This window comes from Hordeum vulgare, chromosome 5H (assembly GCF_904849725.1).
Source record: "Hordeum vulgare subsp. vulgare chromosome 5H, MorexV3_pseudomolecules_assembly, whole genome shotgun sequence".
Classification (NCBI taxonomy): domain Eukaryota; kingdom Viridiplantae; phylum Streptophyta; class Magnoliopsida; order Poales; family Poaceae; genus Hordeum; species Hordeum vulgare.
In genome coordinates, this window is record NC_058522.1 from 217,042,306 (window position 1) to 217,063,804 (window position 21,499).

Consider the following 21,499-nt stretch of genomic DNA (forward strand, 5'->3'; position numbering starts at 1 on the left):
TGAGTTGTTATACTTGCGGGTCTTGTGCGCCAAGGTGAAGCCCTTGGGGAATGGTTCCTTTAGGATGAGCGGCCCGAAGCTTGGCGGCCCGACAATGCTTTCGTCCTCGGCGGCCTAGGACTCTCTGAACCGCTTGAGCCGGAAACGGGCATCCTGGTGGTCTAGCTAGCACGGGAAGATGCGCTCGGCCAACGGGCAGCGAGCTTGCGGCTGCTCGGCCGCCTCACCAAGGTCTCGTCCCCCTCGTGGGTCGCTTCGTGTTGACTGGAAGTGCATCTGGCTAGCCGACTCGTTCGTGTGACTGGTCACAACTGATGGGTTGCAGTCTCGTCAACCACGGCTGCCCGTGTGCTGGCTATCACGACGACAGTTTGTGTCGACAAGCAGAGATGCTTGGTGGGTGTATCACTGGCCATACGCGGGCCGGCGAGGATCGATGATGTTTTTGTTGGTCTTTCAGTGGGAGTCGGCCGGGTCGCGAGACAAGTGGGCCGGATCCTCCTGGTGCGTGTTTGCAGCCTCAACGAGTACACGAATGCGTTCCTGCTGCACCTTGTGGGACGGTCCCTCGATCTCTCCTAGCTCGCTGAGCGCAGCTCTCTTGTCTCTCAAGTTCTTTATGTGGTTGTCGTAGATGATGGCCACCGACCAGGTCCTGCCCGACGAATCCAACACGAAACCGTACTTCTCCCAGCCGACTGGGGCCGACGGTAGCAAGCGTAATGCCATGGGCTGCGTTGAACTCATGTTGTGTAGCATCGAAGTCGTACTGCTTATCCTCTAGCACTTCCGCCTCCGTGAGCACACGTTTGTGGTGGTCGTCGAACTCCGTGGTCCAGCTGCCGGATTGGTCGCAGCTAAGATGGGTGCATGTAGTGTGTCCACTACCACACGTAGCGGGGTTCTCCATGCTGATGTGGTGCATCGCAAAGCGACAACCATCACCTTCACATGGTAGCAGAGGCCATCGACGTCATTGGAGAGGTTGTTGTAGTCAGATGACAACATCTCATAGCAGTTGAGCACCTCGGCGGGCCACTCGTTGGGGACGACCACGACATAGACATGATGCTCGACGAAGGGGACTATGGAGCCACCAACGGGGAAGTCCATATCCTCGAGACCGCAGGTGTTTTCATTGACACAGTCGAGCATGCTGTAGCGCATGACCAAACCATGCGCTATGTGCCTGCTCAAAATGTTGCTCTAGCCGGCATCGCTGCCGGCCCCATGGTGGGCACCAACTATCGTGGTACCCCTCCACAGATGCCAGGGGGTGGCTTATCATGGTTTGGGGCTGAAAACATAATTTCTCCCTAGGCTGGTTTTTATAATTGATCACAACATATGCATCATTGGACTAATGTGTTTTCCAAGTATATTTCAGAAAAGTTCAAAATCTGTTGTGGATTAAGGTTTATGTGGATATGCCCCTGGATGCAAGAAAGGAATAATATTGGCTCGAGCTTCAATCTAGAAGACTCTTCATTATATATTTGTGAGAAATCATTTTTGAGTCCATAGGAAAGCCGATACTATTAAAAGGGGGTAAGGTAGTAAAATGAACTTATTGCTCAAATGCTCAAAGTTAGCTACCAAAACACTCAATCATTTTTCCCACATATCCACTTTGTCAAGTTCCACATACAAAAATACGATGTCACCAACATTGCCACATCGGACCCACCGAGTTTGAACCTAAGACAGAACCCTAGCCATTCCCACCAAATTGGTGCAACCGAAACTGCAACGGTGCTACCGAGTTCAGTGTGACCAACATTCCGCTGCCAAGATACACAAAATCGGAATTTCCGAGTTTGAGTATCGTTGCCACCGAGTTTGGCCATCTGATCGTCAGTCACCTTTTCAATGCCACCAAGTTCTATATATCGGTCTCACCAAGATTCAAAAGTTCACCACTTCAGTGCTAATCGGTACCAACGAGTTGTCCACTTTGGTGTCACCGAGTTTGCTCTTTTGTGTGTAACAGTTGGATTTTGGCTGCTGCCTATATATACCCCTTCACCCACCTCTCATTCGTGGGAGAAGCACTCCGGACACACACTTCATTTCGACATCCATTTTCTGAGAGAGAACCACCTACGCATGTGTTGAGAGCAAGATATTCCAATCCAATCATTTGAATCTTGATCCCTAGCCTCCCCAAAATGCTTTCTACCAAATCAACCTCTCCTACCCATGCATATTCTGTGAGAGAGATATTTGTGTTCAGGAGACTACCTTTAGAAGCATAAGAGCAAGAAGTTCATTTATCTAACCCATCAATTACCTTTTGTAGGGTGGTGCCTCCTAGATTGGTTAGCTGTCGCTTGGGAGCCTCCTACTTCATGTTGTGGAGTTGAACCAAGATGTTTGTAAGGGCAAGGAGATCACCTACTTCGTGAAGATCTACTATGAGTAAGGCTAGTCGTCCGTGGACGGAAGCCGCGGTGGGATAGACAAGGCCTCTACTTTGTCTACCCTCTATGGGTGGAGCCCTCCGTGGACTCTCACAGCCGTTACTCCCCGTGGGTTGAAGTCTCCACTAGCATGGACGTATGATAGCACCACCTATCGGAACCATGCCAAAAATTGTCTGTCAACATTATGCGTTTGATCTCCCTACCTTGCTCCTCTACTTTACCATTAGAACTGCATGTGTAGGGTGTGCTTGACCTGTTATAACTGTCGTAGCTGCCTCTCAAGTAAAATTCGGAAAAGTCAAAAAATTAATCTTGTCAAGTTGTCTAATCACCCCCTCTAGACATATTTTTGATCCTACAAGTGGTATCAAAGCTTTGGTCTCCATATCATTGCTTTATCAACCTAGGAGAGTATGGCATAGAGTGAGGAAATTTATCATTATAGAGGTCCTTACTTCGATGGCACTAATTTTGCTAGTTGGAAGAATAAAATGAAGATGCACATTCTTGGCTTTAATCCTCATGTTTGGCATGCTATTCACATTGGTGTGCAAGGTAACTTCTTTGGAGCAGTGCATGAACCAGATCGTGATACGACAGTGGATGAACTGAAGATGTTGCAACTTAATGCTCAAGCCTGCGATATCATCTTCTATTACCTTTGCACCAAAGAATTCAACAAAATCAGTTGTCTTGAGAATGCAAAAGAGATTTGGGATACTTTGGTTGATATGCACGAAGGTACTTGCCGGAATTCAGGCTCCAGAAAACCCTAAATATTCGAGCTCAGGGGCATGTACGAAGGTCTCTCCCGGCCTAACCTCGCCTAGCTTGTTATTCGATGGACATCACAAGGAACTCACTCGATGGTGAGGAAGACACAGAACATAGCAGTTTACCAAAGTTTGGGCCGCTGAGAAGCGTAATACCGTACTCCTGCTTTGGTGGATTGCCTCTCTTTGAGGTGTGTATACAATGATCTTGACGGCCTCCAGAGGCTTGGTGGCTTTGTGGGGAGCTAGTGGGTGAACGAATAAATCGGTTCCCCTTCTACGAAGCAACCTATCCTCTTTATATAGTGGTGACCGGGTCCTCTTCCCTTATTGTTTTGGCGGGAAGGGATACCACAGTGAACAATTTCGAAGGGGAACAGGGGCACATGCTCCCCTGCTCGAAGGTGGTCTTCGCCTGCAAAGTAACTGTGAGCGCAACAGCGCCGGGTACAAGGATGATGCCCATCCTGCTCGCGGGCGGTGATGTCTTTGTTTCATCAGAAGGGAAACCTTTGGAAGATGCCTTGGGAACCCCGGTACGTCTTTGCCCTCTTTGCACTAAAGGGAAAACTGCTCCGCTCTGTTGCCTGCTGCTCGCCTGTCATTCCTACACGTCATCCTTGACTCTCGAGGACGGGCCTTGCCTCGGTATCTCCGCCACTCCGGAGGGGTTTTGAGGAGGCCCCCTGTGGGTCTTGAAGTCTCTCCTCCTCACGAGGGTTGGACCCTCGCAAGGGCCTCGTCTTGGGTGGTGTCGCGCTCGGTTGGTCGATGAAGTGGGCCAGCCCTGGCCACAGGCACACAGGTGTGGGTACCCCCATTCCCGAAATGCCGACAGTAGCCCCCGGGCCCAAGGCGCGCCTGTGATGGCTTCCCGGCGAAGCCTTGATAACATCCTGAAGCACCGCAAGCCCTTAACGCCTGTGGGCCAGGTCTGGCGCACGCCACGCGGCTGATGTCGGGTTCCCCTTGGCTTTTGTCTTCACCCAAATTATTAGGGACCTGACTTGCCGCGGTGGTCCTTTATTGTTTTCCCTTCTCACGCACTTGCTCTTCCTCCTTGGTATCAAACTCTAACCGACGTCTCCCATTTCAGCACCGTGTCGCTCCCTAGCTAGTTCAGCAATGGCGCCTGCCGGCAAGCAGAAGCCAGAGGTGCAAGGTCCTGCCGTGGCTCCTCCGCTCCTGGAGTGGACCCTCTCCGAGGATGTTGATCTCGCCCCCGTGCTTCCATGGACCGCATCCCATTCCAATGAGCATGGGCGGATCCTGATCTGGATGGGAACCATAGAGAAGCAACCCACATCGAATGTCGAATACCCCTTCTTCCTCCATAGTGTCTTTGCCGGGCTGGTGCCGCCCTTCTCCTCATTCTTCACCGCCATCCTGAATCACTACGGGATCCAGGCCCTTCATCTCCAACCCAACTCCATCTTTCTTCTATTCGTATTAGCCTTCTACTGTGAGGCCTTCGTGCGTGTGCGGCCTTCAGTAGCCCTCTTCCGTCATTTCTTCAGCCTGCGCATGCACGACGGCACCCATTTGTCGGTGTGCGTCTCCTTTGTGACGGCCCAGAGTGGCAATCTGCTCTTGAAGGCCGTGAAGAAGGTGGAGAACATCCTGCAACGTTGGGTTCTTATGAGCCTCAAGGACGCCAACCCTTGGCTGGAGGAGACGAAGGGCCTGCCGGAGAAGACTTCCGCGTGGAGCTCAGCGAAGCCCTCCGACCCTCGGGCCGTGCCCATCCTCGAGCGCTTCTACCGTGACATCGGCGCCAAGAGGCTGGCCAGTGGGATGATAGTGAAGGAATTCTTGACGCAGCGCCCGGCGCCCCTTCAGGCCCACTCCAGGCCCGTGTGGGAGTACCGTGCCGGTGATGACGAGCTTAGGTTCTCGTCTCAGGACATCCCCACTGAGGAGCTGAGCAGGGTAGTGGCCCTGGTGACCTGCCTGAGGCTCTGGGTCCGATGTACCGTCTTGATCACCGGGCCGACGTGATCGTCGGGATGCCTGTCTTTGATGAGCGCGTGCTTCAACCAGCCGAGGGTTCCGATCTGCTAGAGGTGTCATCTAGCGATACCTCCGGTGAGGGGACTCGGAGAAGACCGTCGAGGACTGCCCCGCAAACGCGCCTCCCTCATCGCCGGCTATTCTTCTGCGCGAGCTAGAAGCTGATGACGCCACTGGCCAAGACTCCGCGGTGACCCCCTTGCGCCCGGCCACGGCCTCCAGAGGGACCGTGTTGGCACCATGCACCATGTGGTCTGCATGTGTGCCTGCCCCCCAGAATTGTGAGGTTGGGTCATCCTTGGCGCGTGCCGCCTCCGCCGGCGGAAAGCCTGAGGCACCGGACTCGCCCCCTCCATGGGGGGCCCTCTTGCTCCGGCCGATGCGGGGGCGATGAAGAGGAAGAAGTGGATTGACCCCGAAGATCGAGTCACTTGTCTTGACACACCATGCGCGTCTGAAGTCCTCCGCGCTTGGTTGATTCCCTATTTTGCCTGATGTCCAGGGGCGTCTTCTCGTCGAGGGCAATGAGGGATAAGACAGGCGTAAACCAAAGGCGACTCCTGACGCACCGCCGGACCTCTCCAACACGTCACCGCCAGCCGATGGAGAGTGGGAGGCTCGTGTGGCGACCTCCAATGCATTGATCCTCGCTCCCCCCGAGCCACCGAAGCGTCCTGAGGCGGTCGTGGCGGCGCCGTTGACTAAGGGGCAGGTCCTTGACGCCCCTTGGTCTCCTAACGCGCCAATGCTCGCGGTCCCCGTGCAGCCTCCGGAGCCCCTTGTCCTCCGCGATGATGTCTCCCTAACGGCACCGCCCGCGGCAGCATCAGAGGCTCCTCAAGAGGAAGTTCCGAAGACTTCGGTGTCCACCCAGGGCGTCCTGAACGACGCCTTCACCGTGCTGATCAAAGTGGCGGTCGCGATGTCGAAGGGCCAGGAGGAGGCCAAGGCCGCTTGCGCTGCACGGGAGGTGGCACTGGAGGAAGCTGCGGCAGCTGCCAGACGCAGCAAAGGGGCGGAGGCTCGCTGCAGGTCCTCCAAGAAGAACAAGTCAGGCTAGATGGGTTGCATCGCCTGCGGGAGACAGAACTCACGGCCCGCGAGGCCAAGCTCGCCGCATAGGAAGAACAGCTGTCCCAGAGGGAGAATCGCTTGGGCGCCAAGGTGGCGCGTTTGGACAAGCAGGAGAAGGAAGCCGCCTCGAGGAAGGCTCTCCTTGATGCTCAGGGGGAAGCCCTCGCCGCGGACGAAAGGAAGAAGGCCGCGGAGCTAGCGAGTTGCCCCCAGTTGAGCTTCGGCTTTATACAATGCTCTGCTCCATCTGCCGAGACGTGTTTGATGAGCCTCTGGACACCCCAGAGGGTGGCTTCGCTGCGCTTGCAGCGGAGCTCGCCGTGGCATTGGAGGACGCCATTGTCCAGGTGGACAAGACCTTGGACAACGAGTGTTGCAACCTCTTCTTCATAGCCGCAACACGCGTCTTCACCCACGTTCATCTTCGTGAGACGGGATTTGACCTCAGCTCCGTGATCCTGTCGGTCCCCGATGAGGCTCGTCGCAGTGCTACGGAGGCGGTGAAAGGTCGTGTGGAGGCATTGGTGAATCGGTTCGCCCGCGTCGCAGCTCCTTCATCTCCATATGCCGCCGAAGCCGACGACGAGGAAGGTGACCATTCCGACGTCAACGACGAGCCCCCCAAAGACGGGGCTTCCAGCAGCGGCGGCTGCTCCTTATTTCTTCCCCTTGTTTTTCCTGCAATGCACATCGTGCCTTGTGCAGGCGTCAAACTCATTTGCGTTTTCATGAACTTGTCAAGGCTTGTAATAATTGAATGCTTGAATGTTTTCTTCGCCTCGTTCCTGTCATGTTTGCGGTGAGGCTCTGCATCGGCAGGGCCCGCCCCGCGCGTACCTTCGCCGCCGTTAGTCCGAGTGGAATTCTAGGACGACCAAAAAGGGGAATGGGCTACGTGCGCAATTAGGCCCCTGGGTCACGATTCTTAGGGGTCCCCCTTGACACACGAGTTTCCCTCATGAGGGGAACGCAACGAGGATTTTGAAACTTCATAACATGTATAGCACTTTGCGTCGGCAGGGCACGCCCCACGCGTACCTACCCGCTATTGAACCGGCCGGAAACCAAGGACGACCCAAAGGGGGAAGGGGCTACGAGCACAGTTCAGGCTTCTGAGTCGCGATGCTCAGGAGTCCGCCTGGACGTACGAGTGACGCCCATGTCCTCCCTACGGGATTCTCAATGGATTGTCGAGCTCACTAAGCTCTGCGGAGGCAACCCCCTCCCCCCCCCCCCCCCCGTGCGTACCTCCACGCGATTGAACCGACCAGAAACCAAGGACGGCCCAAAGGGGGAAGGGGCTACGAGCACAGTTCAGGCTCCTGGGTCACGATGCTCAGGAGTCCCCCTTATCTGTCCCGTGCACTGGGCGTGGGCGTAGTCGCAGGTGGACTGTGTTGATTTCCTGGCCGGCTGCGGGCCTAGTCATTGGTGGACTGTGTTGATTTTTTGGCCAGTTTTGGGCTTAGTCATTGGTGGACTATGTTGATTGCCTCCGTCTTCTTCCTAGCGCGGAGCGTAGGGCTGCCACTAAGCGTGGGTTGGACCCCTCCGCGTCCTCGGGGTACCCTGGGCGTAAACATCCTCGGCTCGTTATTACGTGAGAGTGTCACAATGTGGTGTATCTGGGAGGTCACGAGGATGCTTTGGCCTCGCGAGTGTCCCTACCCCCGAGTCATTGGTGGACTGAGCTTCTCCCCAGCGCGGAGCATTGGGCTGCCACTAGGCGTGGGATGGACCCCTCCGCGTCCTTGGGGGCCCCTGGCCGTATACAGCCTTGGCTCGTTATTACGTGAGAGTGTCACGGTGGGGGTGTATCTGGGAGGTCGCGAGGACACTTTGGCCTCATGAGTGTCCCTAACCCTGAGTCATTGGTGGACTGAGCTTCTCCCCAGCGTGGATCATAGGGCTGCCACTAGGCGTGGTATGGACCCCTCCGCGTTGTCCGGCGCCACTGGGCATATACAGCCTCGGTTCGTTATTACGTGAGAGTGTCACGGTGGGGGTGTATCTGGGAAGTCGCAGGACGCTTTGGCCTCGCGAGTGTCCCTACCCCTGAGTCATTGGTGAACTGAGCTTCTTTTGGGTCATTGGTAAACCCTGTTGATTTCTTCTTCTTTGGGAGTTAGATCAGGTGTCTGGTTCCTCAGGTGGCGTGCAAGGATAATCTTCGACCGGATCCCCCCAGCGGGGGTCGACCGCCCAAAGACGCAAGCAAAGTAGATTGTTAGGGTTCGAAGCGGGTAAGTTAGAAACAACTGAAAGATGCTTAGACTGAAGTAGCGGCTGGGAGTGCCCTGAGCTCTTGGAGGCCGCATGGCCCTGTGGGCGCCCTCGGACAGGGTGAGCCAAAAAGTTACCTGGGAGCATCCAACAAAAATCACCTGGCAGCCATGCCGCTGAAGTGCCAAAAGTGCCATCGTTGCCCGAACTCGTGCTTCCACGGTCGCGACCCTCACTGGTCCGCCGCCTCCCGAGGCTCGGGGCCTTTGCTCGGCCCGAGCATCTCCTCCTCTTCCTCGCCACACCCCAGCAGGCCGGGCATGAGCATCACCCGCTGAAGCCGCGTTCCCCAGCCCGAAGGGGATGAGGGTGTCAGCGCGCAGATACACCCACCGATGGTCAGCAAACGTGGGCCAGAAATGGCCTTGAGCAATGGCTCTGTCGGTTGCAAGCGTGTTGATGGAGATGTGAGGCCGGTCGAGCGTACCGATGATGGCGACAGTGATTGACGGTGCAGGGTAGTCCCCGCCTCGCACGGCCTGGACCTCTCGAAGTCCTCAGATTTGTCTAATGACGGACTCACGGGAGCTGAGCAGACGTGTTCCGAAGCTCGCCCTCGGGTTGTGCTTGAGCGCCACTCTCGCCTCACTGGTCATGCCAGGGACCTCCTTGGTGGGAGCCCCCATCCTTGACGCAAGGGGGGCACCGAGCGCGCCTTCCTATGTGATGGGAGGCATGCCCCCGTACGCCGACACGGAGCTCGAAGCCCGAGGGCGCTCCGTGGCAAGGACTTCCTTCTTCTTGTTGTGTGGGTCCTCGCGAGGCGGCTCGTATTCTACATCGTTTGAGTGCTCCGTCGCTGCTGCGCGGTAGGCTCGCTCAAGTGTGCAGACGCCATCCTTCTTGTCACAACGTAACTGGGTGACTATAAAGGTGCTCTACAGGTATCTCCGAAGGTTTCCGTTGAGTTAGTATGGATTGAGACTGGGATTTGTCACTCTGTGTGACGGAGAGGTATCTCGGGGCCCACTCGGTAATACAACATCACACACAAGCCTTGCAAGCAATGTGACTAAGTGTAAGTCACGGGATCTTGTATTACGGAACGAGTAAAGAGACTTGCCAGTAACGAGACTGAAATAGGTATGCGGATACCGACGATCGAATCTCGGGCAAGTAACATACAGAAAGACAAAGGGAATGACATACGGGATTATATGAATCCTTCACACTGAGGTTCAACCAAAAAGATATTCGGAGAATATGCAGGATCCAATAAAGCACCCAGGTCCGGCTATTGGATATTGACCGAGGAGTGCCTCGGGGCATGTCTACATAGTTCTCGAACCCACAGGGTCTGCACACTTAGGTTTGATGATGCTTTAGTATAGTTGAGTTATATCTGTAGTTACCCAATGTTGTTCGGAATGCCAGATGAGATCACGGACGTCACGAGGGTTTCTGGAATGGCCGGAAACGAAGATTGATATATAGGATGGTTTCATTTGGTCACTGGAAAGGTTCGGGAAATTCGGGCAGTGTACCGGGAGTGACGAATGGGTTTCGGGAGTTCACCGGGAGGGGTCCACCCACCGGGAGTGAGCCCAAGGCACTAGGGTGGCGCCACAAGTCCTTAGTGGGCTGGTGCAGTCAGCCCAAGGGGCCCATGGTGCCACATAAGAAAAGACCAAAAGAAAGTAAAAGAAAAAGGGAAAGAGGGCGGTGGGAAGGAAGAGGAGGACTCCTCCTTCTCAAACCGAATTGGAGGAGTCCTCCTCCTCCCCTTGGCCGGCGCACCTTGAGGGGCTGTCCCTGAAGGCTAGTCATCCCCCTCCCTCCTATATATAGTGGTGTTTTAGGGCTAATTTGAGACAACTTTTGCCACGTCCAACTCAACCCTAGACCACATAGTTCTACCTCTAGATCAGATTTCTCGAGAGCTCGGGCGGAGCCCTGGAGGAGTAGATCATCACCACCACCGGAGCGCCGTCTCACTGTCGGAGAACTCATCTACATCTCCGTCTTGCTTGCTGGATCAACAAGGCCGAGATCATCGTCAAGTTGTACGTGTGCTGAACGTCGAGGTGCCGTCCGTTCGGTGCTAGATCGGAACAAATCGTAGGACGGATCGCGAGACAGTTCGTGGGGTGGTTCGAGGGACGTGAAGACGTTCCACTACATCAACTGCGTTTCTTAACACTTCCTGCCATGCGATCTACAAGGGTACGTAGATCCAAATCTCCACTCGTAGTTGGACATGACCATGATAGGTCTTCGTCTGCGTAGGAAAATTTTTGTTTCCCATGCAACGTTCCCCAACAGTGGCATCATGAGCTAGGTTCATGCGTAGATGTTATCTCGAGTAGAACACAAAAGGTTCTGTGGGTGTTGATGTTTGATTTGCTGCCCTCCTTAGTCTTTTCTCGATTCGGCGGTATTGCTGGATTGAAGCAGCCCGGACCGACATTACTCGTACGCTTAGGAGAGACTCGTTTCATCGACTAACATGCAATTCGTTGCATAAAGATGACTTGCGGGTGCCTGTTTCTTCAACTTTAGTTGAATTGGTTTTGACTGAGGCAGTCCTTAGAGAGGTTAAATAGCAATTTTCACATCTCCGTTGTGGTTTTTGCGTAAGTAAGATGCGATCATACTAGATACCCATAGTATCCACGTAAAACATGCAACAACAAATTAGAGGACGTCTAACTTGTTTTTGCAGGGTATGCTTGTGATATGATATGGCCAATGAAGTGATGTGATATATTGGATGTATGAGATGATCATGTTGTAATAGTTAATATTGGCTTGCACGTCGATGCTGCGGCAAGCGGCAGGAGCCATAGTGTTGTCTTTAAACTAACGTTTGTGTTTGCAGATGCGTTTACTATATTGCTAGGACGTAGCTTTAGTAGTAATAGCATAAGTAGCACGACAACCTCGATGGCGACACGTTTATGGAGATCATGATGATAGAGATCATGGTGTGGTGCCTGTGACAAGAAGATCGTGCCGGTGCTTTGGTCATGGAGATCAAGAAGCACATGATGATGGCCATATCATGTCACTTATGAATTGCATGTGATGATAATCCTTTTATGCACCTTATTTTGCTTAGAATGATGCTAGCATTATAAGGTGATCTCTCACTAAAATTTTTAAGACGAAATTGTGTTCTCCCCGACTGTGCACCGTCGCGACAGTTTGTCTCTTTGAGATACCATGTGATGATCGGGTGTGATAGACTCAACGTTCAAATACAATGGGTGCAAAATAGTTGCACAAGCGGAACACTCGGGTTAAGCTTGACGAGCCTAGCATGTGCAGACATGGCCTAGGAACACATGAGACCGAAAGGTCGAGCATGAATCGTATAGTTGATATGATGAGCATAAAGATGCTTACCGGTGAAACTATTCTCAACCCACGTGATGATCGGACTTGAGTTAGTGAATTTGGATCATGTACCACTGAAATGACTAGATAGATGTATTTTTGAGTGGGAGTTCTTAAGTAATATGATTAATTGAACTAATTATCATGAACATAGTCAAAAGGTCTTTGCGAATTATGGTGTAGCTTGCGCTATAGCTCTAATGTTTTTATATGTTCCTAGAGAAAATTTAGTTGAAAGATGATAGTAGCAACTTTGTGGACTAAGTCCTTAAAACTGAGGATTGTCCTCATTGCTGCACATAAGGCTTATGTCCTTAATGCACCACTCAGTGTGGTGCACCTCGAGCGTCGTCTGTGGATGTTGCAAACATTTGACATACAAGTTTTTGATGATTACGTGATAGTTCAGTGCGTACTACTTAATGACATAGAAGAAAGGTGCCGAAGTTGTTTTGAAACGTCATGGAACATAAGAGATGTTCTAAGAGATGAAATTGAGATTTCATGCCCGTGCCCTTGTTGAGAGGTATGTGACCTCCGACAAGATTCTTTGTCTACAAAGTATAGCAGAAAATCTCAATCGTTGAGCATGTGCTCAGATTGTCTGAGTACAACAATCGCTTGAATCAAGTGGGAGTTAATCTTCCAGATGAGATAGTGATGGTTCTCCAAAGTTACTGCCACCAAGCTGCTAGAACTTCGTGATGGACTATAACATATCAATGATAGATATGATGATCCTTCAGCGATTCGCAATGTTTGACACTGCGAAAGTAGAAATCAAGAAGGAGCATCAATTGTTGATGGTTAGTAAAACCACTAGTTTGAAGAAGGGCAAGGGGTAGAAGGGATACTTCATGAAACTGCAAACCTGTTGCTGCTCTAATGAAGAAACCCAAGATTCAACCCAAACCCGAGACTAAGTGCTTCTGTTATGAGGGGAACGGTCACTGAGGCGGAGCTACCCTAGATACTTGGTAGATAAGAAGACTAGCAAAGTCAACAGAAGTATATTTGATATACATGATATTGATGTGTACTTTACTAGTACTCCTAGTAGAACGAGGGTATTGGATACTGGTTCGGTTGCTAAGTGATTAGTAACACGAAATGAAAGCTACGGAATAAACGGAGACTAGCTAAAGGCGAGGTGACCATAAGTGTTGGAAGTGTTTCCAATATTGATGTGATCAAAACATCGCACTCTCCCTCTACCATCTGGATTGGTTTTAAACATAAATAATTGTTATTTGGTGTTTGCGTTGAGAATGATCATGATTGGATCGTGTTTATTGCTATACGAGTATCCTTTTAAAAGGAATAATAGTTATTCTGTTTGCTTGAATAATTACCCTCAATGGTTTATTGAATCTCGATCGTAGTGTTACACATGTTCATGATATTCGTGCCAAAATATACAAAGTAGTAACGATAGTACCACTTACTTGTGGCACTGCCGCTTGAGTCATGTCGGTATAAAGTGCATGAAGATGCTCCATAGTGATGGATCTTTGTACTCACTCATTTTTGAAACGTTTGAGATATGCAAAACATACCTATTGGTATAAACGCATGAAGAAACTCCATGCAGATGGATCGTTTGGACTCACTAGTTTTTGAATCACTTGATACATGCAAATCATACCACATGAAACTAGAAAGTAACTTGTTGGAAGTAATACATTTTTTATGTGTGCAGTCCAATGAGTGCTGAGGCACGCAGTGGATATCGTTATGTTCTTACTTCACTGACGATTTTAGTAGATACATGAGTATTTACTTGATGAATCACGAGTCTGAAATGTTGAAAAGTTCAAAGTTATTTCAGAGTGAAGATCGTCATGACAAGAGGATAAACTATCTACGATATGATCATATAGATGAATATGTGATTTGCGAGTTTTGGTACACAGTTATGACAATGTGAAAATTGTTTTTGCAATTCATGCCACCTAGAACACCATAGTGTGATGGTGTGTCCGAACGTCATGGTCGCGCCCTATTTGATATAGTGCATACTATGATGTCTCTTATCGAATTACCACTATCGTTTACAGGTTATGCATTACAGACAACCGCATTCACTTTACATAGGGCACCGCGTACTTCCGTTGAGATGACACAATATGAACTATGGTTTGGAGAAAGCTGAGTTGTCGTTTCTTGAAATTTGGGGCTGCGACGCTTATGTGAAAAAGTTTCAGTCTGATAAGCTTGAACCCAAAGCGGATAAATGCATCTTCATAGGATATCCAAAACAGTTGGGTACATCTCCTATCTCAGATCCGCAAGCAAAGTGTTTTTTCTAGAAACCGGTCCTTTCCCAAGGAAAGGTTTCTCTCGAAAGAATTGAGCGGGAGGGTGGTGGAACTTGATGAGGTTACTGAACCGTCACTTCAACAAGTGTGTAGCAGGGCGCAGGAAGTTGTACCTGTGGCGCCTACACCAATTGAAGTGGAATCTGCTGGTGGTGATCATTAGAGCTTCGGATCTAGTTACTACAAACCTCGTAGGTCGACAAGGTCGCATACTGCTACAGAGTGGTATGGTAACCCTGTCTTTGAGATCATGTTGTTGAACAACAATGAACCTACCAACTATGGAGAAGTGATGGTGGGCCCGGATTCCGACAAATGCCTGGAGGCCATGAAATCCGAGAGAGGATCCATGTATGAAAACAAAGTATAGACTTTGGAAGAACTACTTGATGGTAGTATGACTATTAAGTAAAGATGGATCTTTAAAATAAAGACAGACGATGATGGTGAAAACTCACCATCAAGAAAAGCTCGGCTTATCGCAAAGATGTTTCCAACAAGTTCAAAGAGTTGACTATGATGAGACTTTCTCAGTCGTAGTGATGCCAAAAATATTGCACATAGGATGTCAAAACATTGTTTGTGAAATATTGCACATAGGATGTCAAAACGTTGTTTCCTCGACGGTTTCCTTGAGCAAATGTTGTATGTGATATAACCAGAAGGTTTTGTCAATCCTAAGGATGCTAACAAGTATGAAAGCTCCAACGATCCTTCTATGGACTCGTGCAAGCATCTTGGAGTTGGAATATACGCTTTGATGAGATGATCAAAGCTTTTGAGTTTGTACACGGTTTATGAGAAACTTGTATTTCCAAAGAAGTGAGTGGGAGCACTACAGAATTTCTGTTAAGTATATGTGGTTGACATATTGTAGACCGAAAGTAATGTAGAATTTCTATGAAGCATAAAGGGTTGTTTGAAAGGAGTTCTTCAAAGGAAAACCTGGATAGAGTTACTTGAAACATTGAGCATCAAGATCTATAGAGATAGATGAAAACGCTTAATAGAACTTTCAAATGAAATGCATGCCTTGAGGAGTTTCTGAAGGAGTTTAAAATAGATCAACAAAGAAGGAGTTCTTGGCTGTGTTGTAAGGTATGAATTTGAGTAAAGACTCAAAGCCCAACCACGGCATAAGAAAGAGAAAGGACGAAGGTCGTGTCCTATGCTTTAGCCATAGACTCTAAAGTATGCCATGTTGTGTGCCGCACCTGATGTGTGCCTTGCCACAAGTCTGTTAAGAGGTACACAGAGTGATACAGGATTGAAGCACTGAACAACGGTCAAAGTTATCCTTGGTAACTAATGGACTAAGGATTTTTTTCTCGATTATGGAGGTGGTTAAAGAGTTCATCGTAAAGGGTTACGTCGATGCAAGCTTTGACACTAATCCAAAGATCTATGAGTAGTAAAACGGATTCACATAGTAGAGTAGATATTTGGAGTATTTCCGAATAGCACGTAGTAGCAGCATCTATAAGATGACATAAAGATTTGTAAAGCACACACGGATCTGAAAGATTCAGAACCGTTGACTAAAACCTCTCTCACGAGCAAGACATGATCACACCCCAGAACTATATGGGTGTTGGATTCGTTCAAATCACATGGTGATGTGAACTAGATTATTTACTCTAGTGCAAGTGGGAGGCTGTTGGAAATATGGCCTAGGGCAATAATAAATTATTTATTATTATATTTCTTTGTTCGTGATAATCTTTTATTATCCATGCTCTAATTGTATTGATTAGAAACTCCAATACATGTGTGGATACATAGACACAACACCGTCCCTAGTAAGACTCTAGTTGACTAGCTCGTTGATCAAAGATGGTAAATGTTTCCTAACCATAGACAAGTGTTGTCACTTGATAACGCGATCACAACATTAGGAGAATCATGTGATGGACAAGACCCAAACTATGGACGTAGCATATTGATCATGTATTTTTATTGCTATTGTTTTCTGCGTGTCAAGTATTTCTTCCTATGACCATGAGATCATATAACTGGCACCGGAGGAATACCTTGTGTGCATGAAACGTCGCAACGTAACCGGGTGACTATAAAGGTGCTATACAGTTATCTCCGAAGGTGTCCGTTGAGTTAGTATGGATCGAGACTGGGATTTGTCACTCCGTGTGACGGAGTGGTATCTTAGGGCCCACTCGGTAATACAACATCACACACAAGCCTTGCAAGCAATGTGACTAAGTGTAAGTCACGGGATCTTGTATTACGGAACGACTAAAGAGACTTGCCAATAACGAGACTGAAATAGGTATGGGGATACCGACGATTGAATTTCGGGCAAGTAACATACCGAAGGACAAAGGGAATGACATCTGGGATTATATGAATCCTTGACACTGAGGTTCAACCGATAAGATCTTCGGAGAATATGTAGGATCCAACATGGGCATCTATGTCCCGTTATTGGATATTGACCGAGGAATGCCTCGGTGCATGTCTACATAGTTCTCGAACCCGCATGGTCTGCACACTTAAGGTTCGATGATGCTTTAGTATAGTTGAGTTATATGTGTGGTTAACCAATGTTGTTTGGAGTCTCGGATGAGATCACGAACGTCACGAGGGTTTCCGGAATGGTTCGAAAACAAAGATTGATATATAGGATAGCTTCATTTGGTCACCGGAAAGTTTTGGGCAATTCCGACAGTGTACCGGGAGTGACGAATGGGTTTCGGGAGTTCACCGGGAGGGGTCCACCCACCCGGGAGTGAGCCCAAGGCACTAGGGTGGCGCCACAAGTCCTTAGTGGTCTCGTGGAGTAAGCCCAAGGGGCCCATGGCGCCACATAATAAAATACCAAAATAAAATAAAAGAAAAAGGTAAAGAGGGAGGTGGGAAGGAAGAGGAGGACTCGTCCTTCCCAAACCGAATTGGAGGAGTCCTCCTCCTCCTCCCCTTGGCTGGCGCACCTTGGGGGCTTGTCCCTCAAGGCTAGCCCTCCCCCTCCCTCCTATATATAGTGGTGTTTTAGGGCTGATTTGAGACAACTTTTGCCACGTGCAACTCAACCCTAGACCACATAGTTCTACCTCTAGATCGGATTTCTGCACAGCTCGGGCGGAGCCCTGGAGGAGTAGATCATCACCACCACTTGAGCGCCGTCATGATGCCGGAGAACTCATCTACTTCTCCGTCTTGCTTGCTGGATAAAGAAGGCCGAGATCATCGTCGAGCTATACATGTGCTGAACGCGGAGGTGTCATCCGTTCGGCGCTAGATCGGAACGGATCGTGGGACGGATTGTGGGATGTTTCGTGGGACGGTTCGAGGGACGTGAAGAAGTTCCACTACATCAACCGCGTTTCTTAACTCTTCATGTTGTGCGATCTACAAGGGTACGTAGATCCAAATCTCCATGTGGTTTAGCAATGTTAACCACCATGAAAAGTTTCAGCTCAAATAGATCAAGGAATAGAGCACTTCCTTTGCAAATTGCCTAACTGGACATAATTTACAAATTGATGTTGTGCTCAAACTTTGAATTATGGAACTTGAGTTCTTGGTGGAAATGGGGAATATATGGATATGAGAAGATCCACAAATTATTTGGGATTTTGCTTGGCTACCAAAATGGTAGTTCCTTTAGGAAGTGCCCAAAATGCAATATTGACATTAAATAGGAAAACGCAATTTCTCATATTTAATTATGGCCAATATATTTATGGGATCTCAATATGATCACAAAGAATATCGCCACAAGTTTTCATGAACTCTGGAGATGGATAGATATTTTCCTCGATTTATTTCCTTTAACAGACACAAAAAAGGAATTGCCAATAACTTGGCAATATTTTTAAATGAAATATATTGCCAATAACTTGGCAATATTTTTGCATATCCAGGGTTTCTAGATGAATAATGGTCACTGAGAAAAGTTTGGGAGTCAACAGATCAAAGGAGATTGGGGTTCCTTTGTAACTAGAATGATTAGGGTTTCCCTTCCGGCGACCCTAAGAAAAGATATTGGGTGGCAAGGTTGCACTGAGGAAAATCTTTGGTTGGATGGGGAAGGCAAGGCTGATGACCATCTTCACATACCCAAGAGGTAAATAAATCCGATAACACCGAGAAAAAAGACGGGAGTTAAATCCCGCAGAGGAAAAAAACAGGAGCGAAAACCAGGGTGCTACAAACCTACCCCCCTTAAGAAAGTCTCGTCCTCGAGATTTCCAGGCTTACCTCCAGGGGAAAGGGGACTTACCTATGTGCGACTTGGATCCATCAGCGATCTTGTCTTTGTTTGTTCCCTGACTTTTTTAACTACATCTTCTTGTGTTGTCTCTGCACACAGTTTCTTCGAATCCTTCTCTTTTCTATCAGGTGTACCTTTTATCCTGGTAGTGGTGTTACCGGGTGGGGTAGCGATTAATACCAACAAACAACTCGGTTTCCATAGCCCTGAAGTAACTGATTCGGGCAAGGCATCCTTTTCAGGTGCAAGGCTTACATGCTCATATGGCCTCGAATGGGTGGGATGAATTTCTTTTTGCCGTGTCAGAATACTCAGTCTAGATGTGGTTCCATTCCGATGTATTGTTCTAGCTTATGCATCCTGACTTTGCCCTTAAGTCATCCATAATTCATCATGACCAAACTATTGTTGCTGTATCCGCAACTAAAGTGTCAGGCATGATCAGTAATCTTCTATTCTAGTGATGTCATGATGTTTACAAGCTGTTGTTGCTGACGTGCTTTGAGTCGTTCTATCTGAGTGTCTTGTTTGAAACTCTATCACTCGTGGAGATGGCTCTGTTCATATATATATATATATTCTCTATAGTCCCTGCTGTGACCACTGAGCTGTGCATAGTATCGCTATCATCCGATGTATCTTTTGGATCATAGCCTTTTCCCTTGGAGGATAGCCCATATTCCTGAGGAGTGCGGCAAGCCACTTTGTAGCCGCATGTAGGGCATTGTTGTGGCCGCATATGCAAGAGTGTGACAAGGGTTGGTAATACCACCCTGTTCGTGAAGTTGTATCTTATTGACCGTGACGGAGGTTGTTTGTCCACAACTTCTTGGTTCGTGGAGATTCCTTTGATGGCCTGTAACGACCTACCAATAAGGCTCCTACATTGTTTTCCCGGTTTGTCGGGCTTGTTCTCACAACTTACTCTTGCATATCTCGTAGGGTTTGTTTTGCTCATATGCTTCCTTAAAGTATGGGGCCACTGTTTCTGTGGACACAGTCATTCCCGTGTACGGGTGGCTCTCATGAATCGATCCACTGGACTGCATGCGCACAACATATGCAGGTGTAGCACAAATCCTTTCATAACCACTGAGTTCTGAGGCGGATGTGTGTCCATACTAGTTCGTGCTCCTCACAAGCTTGTTCTAGGCACGACGGCTGAATTCCTTATGCTCAAAGCTTCTCCCAAGGTAGCATGCAAAGAAGGCTGGGTATCGTGCCTCAAAAGTTTTCCTTCATGTGGCTTACTACTAAAGGTCGGGTTCCTTATGTTGCAAATCTTCCACGGTAGGGCGTGGTGGAAGATGGGAGTGTCGTACCCCATAAGATTTTCTCACCAAGTGACGTACGGAGAAAGATTGGCAGTCTGGTAGCTTGTGAAGGAAGGCTGGGACGATGGGTACCTTACACGAGAAGCCTTGTGTAGACTGTCGGATCTATGGCCGATTCTGGCTTCCTTCTGAAGTATCCAGAATTTCACCCATAGTGGAGCAAAAACATGATATAGGCCATACCATGACTAAATATATTTCATTGGTCATGCACATCGCTTGTCCTTCTCTGATCTGATTATTGTTGTTTGTAAAGGTTGCATGACTGACGTAGGCCCCATGTAATTAATCAATTCAGAATACCCTTTGCATTCAACCGAAGTGTTGCCGTGAGTAAGCAGTTGACAGATAATTCCATTTGGTTCAGCTGAGCTTCCAAGCATGTTAGGTGGTCCTTGATTCGGGCAACCGTGAACTTATCCATACTCCCTGCGAACCTTGTTCACAATGCACATAACAATTTGTATTTGCATAGGTGAACTTCAACATATGCTTTGAAATTTGCACCAACATACTCGAGTTTGGTTCTACTTTTGGGTCATTCACATTCTTGAAACATGTCCTCGGTGGGTGATAAATGATTCTTGGGTTCACTCAGAAAAGACTCAAGGTTCACTTCAGTGACTGAAATAATCCTTGTATCGTGAACGGAATAATTTGTGCTTACTGATGTACATTCTTGGTAGCTCATCTGACTGCTCCTCGGGTATGATCGGTTTAGAAACCAACTCTCTCAGGTATATTTTGGCCTTGTGTGTCGCACATATATTCTGTTTCTGACACATCCTTCATTCTTGACAGATCCGGTGGTAATGTTCTGAATATTAGGCAGTTAGCATGATTTGATTTTTCTCAATTTGGATTATTGGGTATTATCGAAGTTGCATGCTGGTCTTCTTGATGGCACTTGCAGATGGATCCAGTCGGAGCGGAAAAACAGAATCGACAGAAGAAAAAAAACCGCGAAAACCAAAAAGAAAATAAAGCTCAAGTGTTGCGGACCTTACACACATGGCCAAGGATCCTCTAGTATAACTAGTATAGCACACTCGATGCACCTCTAAGGATTTAGTAGAGAAACAATCCAATGCTCCTGGTAGCACTGGTGTCAAGCTCCTACTACTTCCTTAGGGAGCATCACACTCGACGCAGGACCATAGCCAAAGTGGCTTAGTCAACGTTCCTAAGGTTGCCGAGGAGAGATAGAATTTATAAGCGTTTCCCAAAGGAAACTAGTGTCAAGGAGACAAATGCCATGGCTAGCAAGCAGGGTAGGGATATCTGGTTTACCTAGGGGTTTCAAGGCTCAAGGGTCGTTGCCCGGTGTGTGCATTTCCCACCGGAGGCAAGGGCCACGAGAGTTGGGGTCTGATGTAGCCAAAGACCTATGAGGTTGCCTTATGATCAATAGTAGCCGTGCCAAGTGGCAAAGATGGCCGAAATCCATCTAGGCCTTCTACTCAACACAAGATAGTGAAGTCTGGCTAGGGTAACCAATAGTCAGCCTGGCTGCTCTGATTCCATTGCTTGTGGTGCCCCGCCTGATTACCACTGTAGCCAAACGGTCGCCACGCATACCAGCCCAGGAAAACACTCTGGTATTAGTGTTTACAACAAGTATCATGAACACATGCATTTCTATTAATAGATATAAGGGTCTTACATGGGATATTAGAAGGGTGAAAGCAGCGGAAAAGCTCTATCTAAGGCAGCATGGTAT